General features: G+C 43.9%; 1 pseudogene; it reads right to left on the bottom strand.

Annotated features, from left to right (window-relative positions):
- Positions 1 to 789: 789 nt before the first annotated feature.
- On the bottom strand, positions 790 to 891 carry LOC127485090 (U2 spliceosomal RNA; annotated as a pseudogene).
- Positions 892 to 11,443: the final 10,552 nt, after the last annotated feature.

Below are 11,443 nucleotides of genomic sequence, written 5' to 3' on the forward strand. Positions count from 1 at the left end.
AACATATCTAAAAATTATAGCCTATATAAGATAGACCTACAGACAATATCATACTGGCATGGACAAAACTGAAAACATTGCACCTCAGACCTGGAATAAGATAAGGATGTCCACTCTCATCAGTCTTATTCAGTATAGTTTTGGAAACATTACCAAGAGCAACTAGGGAGGAGAAAGAAATAAAGGGCATAAAAATTGGAAAGGAGGAATCCAGACTATCTGTGTTTTCAGATGACATAATATTGTACATGGAAAAACCTAAGCACTCCATGAAAAAAATGTTAGAGCTGATAACTTAATTCAATAAAGTCTAAGGATACAAAATAAACATACAAAAACAAACAAACAAGCAAACAAACCAACCAGGAGATTGGGCCAGTGTTGTGGTATAGCAGATAAAGCCACTCCCAGCGACACCTGCATCCCATATGAACACTTGTTTGAGTCCCTGCTGCTTTACTTCTGGTTCAGTCCCCTGCTAGAATGCCAGGGAATGCAGAAGAAGATGGCCCAAGTCCGTGCCCGGATGAATCTCCTGGCTCTTGGCTTTGGTTTGGCCCAGCCCTGACCATTACAGCCATTTGGAGAGTGAACCAGCAGATGGAAGATCTCTCTCTCTCTTTCTGTCTCCTCCTCTGTAACTTTGCCTTTCAAATAAAGAAAATAAATCTTAATAAAAAAAAAAAAACAGGAGAATGTCTAAAACTTGATATAAAGGTTTAAAGAATTAAAGCCTTCCTATCTCCTACTCCTCACCATGGTCATTGCTGAATTCTCTGACACTCCTATTATAGGTCAAAATCAAGCTTAAAAATGCAGCCCCATGCACATGTAAGTATTCATATCAAGATCTTACTACACTTGATCTTAGCCAAAAGGCCGAGAAGCGATTCATATCAAGCTCTTTATAGATATTAAAGTAATAAAGCATATAGATTCCGGGACCCCCCCCCCCAAAAAAAAAACCGGGAGTCATTTTGTACATCAATAATGGCTAAGCCCTCTTTTTAAAATATTTATTTATTTATTTATTTTTAAAATATTTATTTATTTACTTGAAAGTCAGAGTTACACACAGAGAGAAGGAGAGGCAGAGAGAGAGAGAGGTCTTCCATTCCTCTGGTTCACTTCCCAAAGGGTCGCAATGGCCAGAGATGTGCCAATCTGAAGCCAGGAGCCAGGAGCCTTCCCTGGGTCTCCCAAGCGGGTGCAGGGGCCCAAGGACTTGGGCTGTCTTCTACTGCTTTCCCAGGTCACAGCATAGAGCTGGATCGGAAGTGGAGCAGCCAAAACTCGAACTGGCGCCCATATGGGATGCTGGCACTGCAGGCAGCAGCTCTACCCGCTATGCCACCGCACAGGCCCCAGCATTTATTTATTTATTTAATTAATTAATTAATTTATTTATTTTTTGACAGGCAGAGTGGACAGTGAGAGAGAGAGACAGAGAGAAAGGTCTTCCTTTGCCGTTGGTTCACCCTCCAATGGCCGCCGCGGCTGGCGCGCTGCGGCCGGCGCACCGCGCTGATCCGATGGCAGGAGCCAGGAGCCAGGTGCTTTTTTTCCTGGTCTCCCATGGGGTGCAGGGCCCAAGCACCTGGGCCATCCTCCACTGCACTCCCTGGCCACTCAGAGAGCTGGCCTGGAAGAGGGGCAACCGGGACAGAATCCGGCGCCCTGACCGGGACTAGAACCCGGTGTGCCGGCGCCGCTAGGCGGAGGATTAGCCTAGTGAGCCGCGGCACCGGCAATTATTTATTTTTAAAAATTTATTTAAGGAGCAGGCACTATGGTGTAGCAGGTTAAGCTTTTGCCTGCCTTGTTGGCATCCCATATGGGCGCCAGTTTCAGGCCCAGCTATTCCACTTCTGATCCAGATCTCTGCTATGGCCTGGGAAAGCAGTGGAAGATGGCCCAAGTGCTTGGGCACCTGCCACCCATGTGGGAGACCCGGAAGAAGCTCCTGGCTCCCAGCTTAGGCCCAGCCCAGCCTAAGTGAGTGAACCAGCAGATGGACGATTGATCTCTCTCTCTCTCTCTCTTTCTCTTTTTCCTTATTTCTATGTATCTCTGTCTTTCAAATAAATAAATAAATCTTTAAAGAAAAAAATTATTTGAAAAGCAGAGAGAGAGAGAACTCTTCAATATGCTGCTTCACTCTCTAAAAGCCTGCAACAGGCAGGGCTGGATCAGGCAGAATTCAAGAACCAGTTACTCCATCTGGGACTCCCCCATAGGCAGCAAGGATTTAAGCATTTGAGCCATCATCCGCTGCCTTCCAGGACGCATTAGCAAGAAGCCAGATTGGGAGCGAAGTAGCTGAGATGCCAACAAACATCCCAAGCAGCAAGTAAACCCATTCTACTACAATGTCTATCTCTCCAATAATGACCTGACTTAAAGTGAAGTCAAGAAAAAAAATCTCATTCACAACAAACATCAAAAAAAAAAAAAAACAAGGATAGATTTAATCACAGAAATGAAAGCTCTCTAAAATGAAAATTATAAAACACTGATGAGCAAATTCATCAATAACACAAAAAAAGAAAGATATTGCTTATTCATGGATTGGAAGAAATAAAATCATTAAAATTCCTGCAGTATCTAAAGATATCTACAGATTCAATGCAATCCCTACTAGCATTGCAATGACACTCTTTACAGAATCAGAAAAAAAAATCTGAAAATTCCTGTGGAACCATAAAAGACCTGGAATATCCAAAGTGATCCTGAACAAATAATAATAATAATAATAAGCTGGCGGTATCACAATACTTGATTTCTAAGTATGTTACAAAGCTATAATACTTTAAACAGCATAATACTGGCATAAAAACCAGGCCGGCGCCGCAGCTCACTAGGCTAATCCTCCGCCTTGCGGCGCCGGCACACTGGGTTCTAGTCCCGGTTGGGGCACCGGATTCTGTCCCGGTTGCCCCTCTTCCAGGCCAGCTCTCTGCTGTGGCCAGGGAGTGCAGTGGAGGATAGCCCAAGTGCTTGGGCCCTGCACCCCATGGGAGACCAGGAGAAGTACCTGGCTCCTGCCATCGGATCAGTGCGGTGCGCCAGCCACAGCGCGCTGGCCGCGGCGGCCATTGGAGGGTGAACCAACGGCAAAGGAAGACCTTTCTCTCTGTCTCTCTCTCTCTCACTGTCCACTCTGCCTGTCAAAACAAAAACAAAACAAACAAACAACAACAACAAAAAACTAAACCAAACAAAAATAATACATAGATCAGTGGAACAGAATAGAGAGCCCTGAAATGAATCCATATATCTAAAGCCAACTGAGTTTTGAGAAAGTTGCCAAGATTGGTCAAAGACCTACACGTAAGACCTAAAGCTATGAAATGGCTAGAAGAAAACATAAGGAAAATGCTTCAAGACATTGTGGTAGGTAGTGATTTTTTGAAGAAGACCCAAAAGTTCAGGCAACAAAATCAAAACTACATTAAGTGGGATTATATCAAACTCAGAAGTTTCTCTACAGCAATGTAAACAATCCACGGAGTGAAGAGACATCCAACAGAATGGGAAAAATATTTATAAACTACTTATTTGACAAAGGATTAATATCCAGATTATATCCGGAACATACTCAATAACTGAAAAATAACCATTCAAGTTGTCCATAAAGAAATGGACAAAGAACCTGAATAGACAGTCCTCAAAAGAAGTACAAATGGCCCACAAATAAATGAAAAAATGCTCAGGATCACTAGCCATCGGGGAAATGCAAATCAAAACCACAATGAGCTATCACCTCAACACCATCAGAATGGTTTTTATCCAAAAGACAGAAAGTAACAAATGCTGACAAGGATATGAAGAAAGTGGAAGTCATACACCATTTCTGGGAATGTATATGGGTACAGCCACTGTGAAAACACTACAGATTTTTTTTTTAAAAAACAGAATTGCCATAATGATCCAGTAATCCCATTACTGGGTATACATCCAAAAGATATAGACTTGGGGTATCAAAGAGATAGATACCTGCTCCATAATGTTTATTGTAACACTGTTTACAATAGCCATGATGGGGAATCAACCAAGGTGTCCATCATCAGATAAACGGTAAAGAAAATGTGAGACATACACACACACACAGACACACACACACGATGGAATACTATTGACCTGTGAACAAGTATGAAACCCTGTCATTTGTCACAAAACGGATGAAACTGGGGGACAACATGTTAAGTGAAATAAGCCAGACACAGAAAGCCAAACATTGCATGTTCTCCCTCATGTGAGAGCTAAGGGAAAAAAAACCTCAATTTGAACACAGGTTGGTGATTACCAGAGGCTGGGAGGGGTGGGGAGGATGGAGGGGATTTAGACAATGGGTCACAAATCAGAGTTAGATTGAAGGAAAAAATTCTTAGTGTTACATTGCATGGGGGAGGTGGACTATAGATCACAATGACCTGGTATATATTGTATGAAGAAATAGAATCCAATCATAAAGTAATGTCAGGAAAGGAAAATGGGGGCTGGCACTGTGGCATAGTGAGTAGAGCTGCCGCCTGCAATGCCAGAATCTCATAGAGGTTCAGGTTCTAGTCCTGGCTGCTCCACTTCCAAACCAGCTCTCTGCTAATGTGCCTGGGGAAGCAGCAGAGGATGGCCCAAGTATTTGGGTCCCTGCACCTGTGTGAGAGACCTGGAAGAAGCTCCTGGCTACTGGCTTTGGAACAGCCCAGCTCCAGCCATTGGGACCATTTGGGGAGTGAAACAGTGGATGAAAGATGTCTCTCTCTATCCCCCCCACTCTGTAACACTACCTTTTAAATAAATAGAACAAATCTTTAAAAAAAGGGAAAACATTTATTGCCCTGTTTTGATTATATCAGTATACATTACATGCATGTATTGAAATACCACAGTATAGCCAATAAACATGCAGAATAATATAAATGAATTTTTAAATACAGGAAAAAATTAAATTTTATTTTTAATTGTATATTTAAATTTTCAACATTTTGTTAAAAAAAAAAAACTATTCCTCCTCCACTTAAGCTGCCTTTGCATCTTTGCAAAAAATCAAATGGCTACATTAACATGGATCTGGACTTTATCGTAAGTTCTGTTCACCTGTATGCTTGTTCCTTTGCCAATACTACATTGCCTCCATTATTACAGCCTCATAGTAAGCCTTGAAGTCAGGTCCTATGGAAATACAGCCCAACTTTCTTCTCTTAAATATTGTTCCTGCTATTCTAGTTCTTTTGTCTTTCTGTACCTTCAGGTTAAAGAACAATGCTGTGTGAAATATACTTGTACTATATAATTATTTGTTATTTAAAGTTAATCATAAATACTTAAATTATTCACATTATCTTTAATTATATTTATGTGATTTGGCTCTCATTAGTAGTTCCTAGTTTTGAAAAATGTGTTTATAAAATTACTTGCAGTTACAGTCTGGTTTTATTAACATGGTAAAATAGCTTATCACTGATAACATCTAATTAATTTGTTATTTTGTTCGATGAACATTCTTTGGTGAAAAAACACATTAGATATTGTCATTGTAGACCGGTATACTGAACATATACTGCCATAAACATAACAATGTTGGGTATTGCTCTTCAAATTTAATTTATTGAAGCACCTAATATCATCTAAATGGTATAGCTTATTTTCCCAGTTTTCAGGATTACATTGGATTTTTTGACAATTTTTAAAAAAAATGCTGTCCACAGGGCCTGGCACCGTGGCTCACTTGGTTAATCCTCCACCTGCGGCACCGGCATCCCATATGGGCACCGGTTCTAGTCCCGGTTGCTCCTCTTCCAGTCCAACTCTTTGCTGTGGCCCAGGAAGGCAGTGGAGGATGGCCCAGCCAGGTGCTTGGGCCCCTGCACCCGCATGGGAGACCAGGAAGAAGCAACTGGCTCCTGCCTTTGGATTGGCGTAGCTCCAGCCATAGCGGCCATTTGGGGAGTGAACCAAAGGAAGGAAGACCTTTCTCTCTGTCTCTCCCTCTCAATGTCTGTAACTCTACCTGTCAAATAAATAAAAAAAAAAATGCTGTCCACTGGCAACAACATTGTCATCAATTTTTATTTCCTTCCTTATGTTATGATTCCATTTCGTCCCACGCTCAGAAAGTATTTAGTAACATATATATATATATATATATATACATATAAAATAATCAAATTGGGGACCTGAATGTGGCACAGGGGGTAAAGCCACTGACTGCGATGCTGGTGTCCCATATGTGCACAGGTTCAAGTCCCTGCTGCTCCACTTCCAATCCAGCTTCTGTTAAAGTGCCTGGGAAAGCAGTAGAAGATGGCCCAAGTGCTTGGGCCCCTGCACCCGTGTGGGAGACCCAGAAGAGGCTCCTGGCTCCTGGCTTCGGATCAGCTTAGCACCGGCCATTGCGGCTATTTGGGGAGTGAACCAGAAGATGGAAGACTTTCTCTCTCTCTCTCTCTCTCTCTCTCTCTCTCTCTCTCTCCCTCTCTCTCTCTCTTCCTCTTCCTCTCTCTGTGTAAGTCTTTTTTTAAAAAGATTTATTTATTTATTTATTTGAAAGTCAGTTACATAGAAAGAGGAGAAGCAGAGAGAGAGAGCGAGAGCGAGAGAGAGAGAGAGAGCGCTTCCATATGCTGGTTCACTCCCCAATTTGCCACAACGGCTGGAGCTCTGCCGATCTGAAGCCAGGAGCCAGGTGCTTCTTCCTGGTCTCCCATGGGGTGCAGGGGCCCAAGCACCTGGGCCATCCTCCACTGCTTTCCCAGGCCACAGCAGAGAGCTGGACTGGAAGAGGAGCAACTGGGACTAGAACCTGGTGCCCATATGGGATGCCGGTGCCACAGGCGGAGGATTAACCAAGTGAACCATGGCACCTGTCCCCAGGGTTCTATTTTTAAATATATGTTTACCATTATGAATATGAAAAAATAGTTTCTTCATTCAATGATTTATTAAAATAGTCAATAAGAATTGGGGGGCTTTTCTTCAAAATTAAAGTATGATTTAAGTACTTCAAAATAAAGTGAGAATTTTCTCAACTAAAGTTCAAATTAACTATTTTTTTAGCTTCCACATATGAGGGAGAACTTGTGATATTTGTTTTTGCAGCAAGATTGCTCACTTAATAAATGTACAAGGTTCAGAAAATGTATCATGAATATACACTTGTGTTTTGGCATTTTGGAATTCAAATATCCACCAATTTAAAAATAAAAGCTAGATCATAGCAACCACCACAAGAAATAGAAAGTATCTCTGTCTCTAAATTCCATCTCTTAACTAACTGTAAATAGAGGCTGGAGTAATGAAACGGCTATGAACTTGTGAACTAACAATGAATTGAACTTGATTTCCGTTGTAAAAAAAAAAAAAAAGATGAGCTTTTTATTTGCCTGCAGGGGAGAGCTCTGGGAAGGTTTTGGAAAGCCTGGCATTCAGGGGCTGGCAGACATTGAGCAGTGGAAATGTGAAAGGACAGACTGATTTTCAGCATGTTCCTGTGTTCACTGGTCTGAGACTGGTGAGTTGGCGACTTTCAGAACACTGCAGCTGCAGCAAGTGCCCCAAGTGGCTATTGTCTGGAAGCATGAGGCTGTCACTGATAGGCTGAGTTTCAGGACTGGGGATTCCTGATCAACTTTCAGAAGCTTGGGGTTGTTGCTGATTTGATAACTCTTAGAAGTATAGTTACTGGATTGAGACTATCTCTGATTCTATTATTTTCAGTATATACACATATATGTATACACACACACACATGGATGTTATACTAATTATAATGCAGAAGTCATCACTAATCATATTCACAGCTTGAGACCTTGGTCAAAGAATGGACTTTTCTTGAATAGGAAAAAGAAATACTTTTAATTCTCAGGCATGCCTTTGGTCTTCCTTAGTCAAAGCCTGCAGAAAGATCATAGCAGTTGTCTAGACCCCTTATGGATTGTCTATTTGGGGAGATGAAATTATTTTTTAAAAGGGCTTATTTATTTGAAAGGCAGAATGACTCAGAAAGGGAGAGACAGAGAAAGTTATTCCCTCTGCTGGTTCACTCCTCAAATTATTGCAACAGGGGCCGGCACCGTGGCTCACTTGGTTAATCCTCCGCCTGCAGTACCGGCCTCCCATATGGGCAACGGGTTCTAGTCCCGGTTGCTCCTCTTCCAGTCCAGCTCTCTGCTGTGGCCCAGGAGGGCAGTGGAGGATGGCCCAAGTGCTTGGGCTCCTGCGCCCGCATGGGAGACCAGGAAGAAGAAACTGGCTCCTGGCTTCGGATTGGCGTAGCTCCAGCCGTAGCGGCCATTTGGGGAGTGAACCAAAGGAAGGAAGACCTTTCTCTCTGTCTCTCTCTCTCACTGTCTATAACTCTATCAAATAAATTAAAAATAATTAAATAAAAAATAAAAATCATTGCAACAGCCAAGATTCAGCCATGCTGAAGTCAGGAGCCAGGAACTTCATCCAGGTCTCCCACATGGGTGGCAGGGGCCCAAGTACTTGGGCCATCTTCTGTTGCTGTCCCAGGAACATCAGCAGGAAGCTGGATTAGAATTGAAGCAGCTGGGACTTGAATTAGCACTCTGATAGAGGATGCCAGGGTTGCAAGTGGCAGCTTAACTAGCTGTGACACAATGCCAGCCCCAGGATTCATTTTTTTTTTTTAAAGATTTACTTATTTGAAAGTCAGAGTTACACAGAGAGAGGAGAGGGAGAGAGAGAGAGAGAGAGAGAGAGAGAGAGAGGTCTTCCATCCGCTGATTCACTCCCCAATTGGCCGAAACGGCTGGAGCTGCACCCATCCTGCCAGGAGCTTCCGCCAGATCTCCTATGCAGATGTAGGGGCCCAAGGAGTTAGACCATCTTCTGCTGCCTTCCCAGGCCATAGCAGAGATCTGGATTGGAAGTGGAGCAGCCAAGACCTGAACCGGCGCCCATTTGGGATGCCATCACTGCAGGTGGCGGCTTTACCTGCTATGCCTGCTATGCCACAGTGCTGGCCCCCAAGATTCATTTTTATATTGCAAAAAAGTAGTATATTATCCTTAAAGTAATTTAAGGGCCAATTATTGTGGCTGAAAAATAGTACCAAGCTGGCTTTATTGAAAAAAGCTGAACATGGTGCATTTAGGTGGTCCTGAGAGTCAATACAGGTTACAGGATAAAATCATGTATTTAATGCCCCGTTTCTGTAGCCCTGCTAGGTTCTCTCTGGGCCCAGCTGGCCATAGCCAGGCCTTGTCTCGAGCTAAGTCATCTTGTTCCATGTCCCCCGGGTCTTAAAGATACCATAGGAATTGCCTGTTCATCTCTCAGGACCTCAGGATCTCCTCCTGTAGCAGGCCATGGATATAGACACTAAGACCTTTCACATAGGGTATTTGGAGAGGGAGAGGTTAGGGCCCTGATGAAGCAGGTGTTTAAGAGGGAAACAAAGGCAGAGGGGTATGCCAGCAAGGAGCCTGAGAAGGAGCTGCCAGAGAAGTAGGAGAAAGGCAGGAGCAAATGGTGTTTGGACAGCCAGGGGAGACAGGATTTCAACAGAGGATTTGGCAAAGTTGTTGTGTGTCTATAGATGCATCCATGTCCTATAGCATGTATGTGTGGGGCGGAGAGGGGGTAGTGGAGAGGGAGTCAGGGTAGGGATCTGGGCTGTAGTTTCCCCAGAGTCAGAAGGTGTAAATCTGTGGATGAGGCTGCTGGTGGACACAACAAGGGCAAATAATGTTCCCCAGGGGAAATGGATACAGTACAGGGAGTAGACAAGGGAGCTCTGGCCTTGCCCTGAAGAACTTCACTGGTGGGGCTGGGCAGGGGTGAAGAGGTAGGGACAGTAAGCCAAGAAGAGGAGGAGGTAGAAAGGTGAGAAGGGGCGGGGAGAGGACAGCAGGAAAAGCAATGGGGGAAAAGGTAAAGGGTAGGAGGAAAGGGCCACTCAGGAAGAAATAAATCACTGGACGTGAGAACAAGGAGTTCTATCTACCCATCCTGGGTCCTGGAGTACACTGAGCAGTGATCCAGGGGAGACTGCTTATACTGGGGGAGGGATGAGGTGGAGGTGAGATAAGGCCAAGTCCCCAGAGTGCACATTCCTCTTGTGAGAAGCTTGGCTTGGCTCTGGGTTGAGGCTGGCTAAGGGGAAAATGCCTGTGAGGTCTGTGCAGTTGAGGGGTGGGTATATGTTCTTTTTGAAAACATGATGGGGGCTGTCATTGTGGAATAGCAAATGAAGCTGCCACCTGCTGCACCCAGCTACTCCATCCTGCTAATGCACCTGGGAAAGCAGTAGAAGATGGCCCAAGTCCTTGGGCCCCTGCACCAATGTGGGAGACCTGGAAGAAGCTCCTGCCTCCTGGCTTTAGCCTGGCCTAGCCCGAGCCATTGCAGCAATCTGGGGAGTGAACCAGCAGATGGCAGATCTCTTATTGTTTCTGTGTCTCTCTTTTTCTATCTGTCTCTGCCTCTCTCTGTAACTGACTTTCAAATAAATAAATAAATCTTTAAAAAAAGAAAGAAAACAGGATGAACTTGTGCAGGTTTAGAACCTGTGGGTAAGGAGCAAGAAAAGTAGAACCAAGGGGTCAGCATTGTGGTATAGTAGGTTAATCCTCCACCTGAGTTGCCAGCATCCCATATGGGCACCAGTTCGAGTCCTGGCTGCTCCACTTTCAGTCCAGCTCCCTGCTAATGGCCTGGGAAAGCTGTGAAAGATGGCCCAAGTGCTTGGGCCCCTACACCCATGTGGGAGACCCGGAAGAAGCTCCTGGCTCCTGGCTTCGGATCAGCTCAGTTTCAGCTGCTGTGGCCATTTGGGGAATGAAACAGCAGAAGGAAGATTTCTCTCTCTCTCTCTCTCTCTCTCTCTCTCTCTCTCTGTGTAACTCAGCTTCTCAAATAAATAATTTTTTTTATAAAAAGGGAAAACCAAGTTACCAAAGAGACACAGGGGGAAAAGGAAAGAGCAAGAGAGAGGAAGAGTGACACCAAGACTTAGAGAGACAGAAGACACTGAGATTAAAGAGATAATAAAGAGGCAGAGAATGAAGATTATGATTGAGATAGAAAAAAACATGGATGAGGCCCTGTTATAATTTGAATGTGCCCCCCAAATTTCATATGTTGCAAACTGAATCCCCAAAGTCATATATTAATGGTATTTGGAGGTGGGGCCTTTGGGAGGTGATTTCAGCCATTCATGGATTCATGGGTTATTGAGAGGATGGCTTTGTTATAAAAGCAAACTGTGCCTGGCTGGCTGTCTTGCCCTGTGCTGCCCTGTGCTGCCTTGGGTCGCTGTGAAATATATACCAGCAAGAAGGCTCTTACCAGATGCAGGCCTCAACCTTGGATTTCCCAGCCTCCTGAGGTGTACGAAATACATTTCTGTTCTTGATAAATTACTCAGCTCGTGCTATTGAATTATAGCGAAAGAGAACAGCGAAGACAAGTCCTG

Source organism: Oryctolagus cuniculus, chromosome X (assembly GCF_051225735.1).
Source record: "Oryctolagus cuniculus isolate XC-2025 breed Fujian yellow rabbit chromosome X, ASM5122573v1, whole genome shotgun sequence".
Lineage (NCBI taxonomy): Eukaryota > Metazoa > Chordata > Mammalia > Lagomorpha > Leporidae > Oryctolagus > Oryctolagus cuniculus.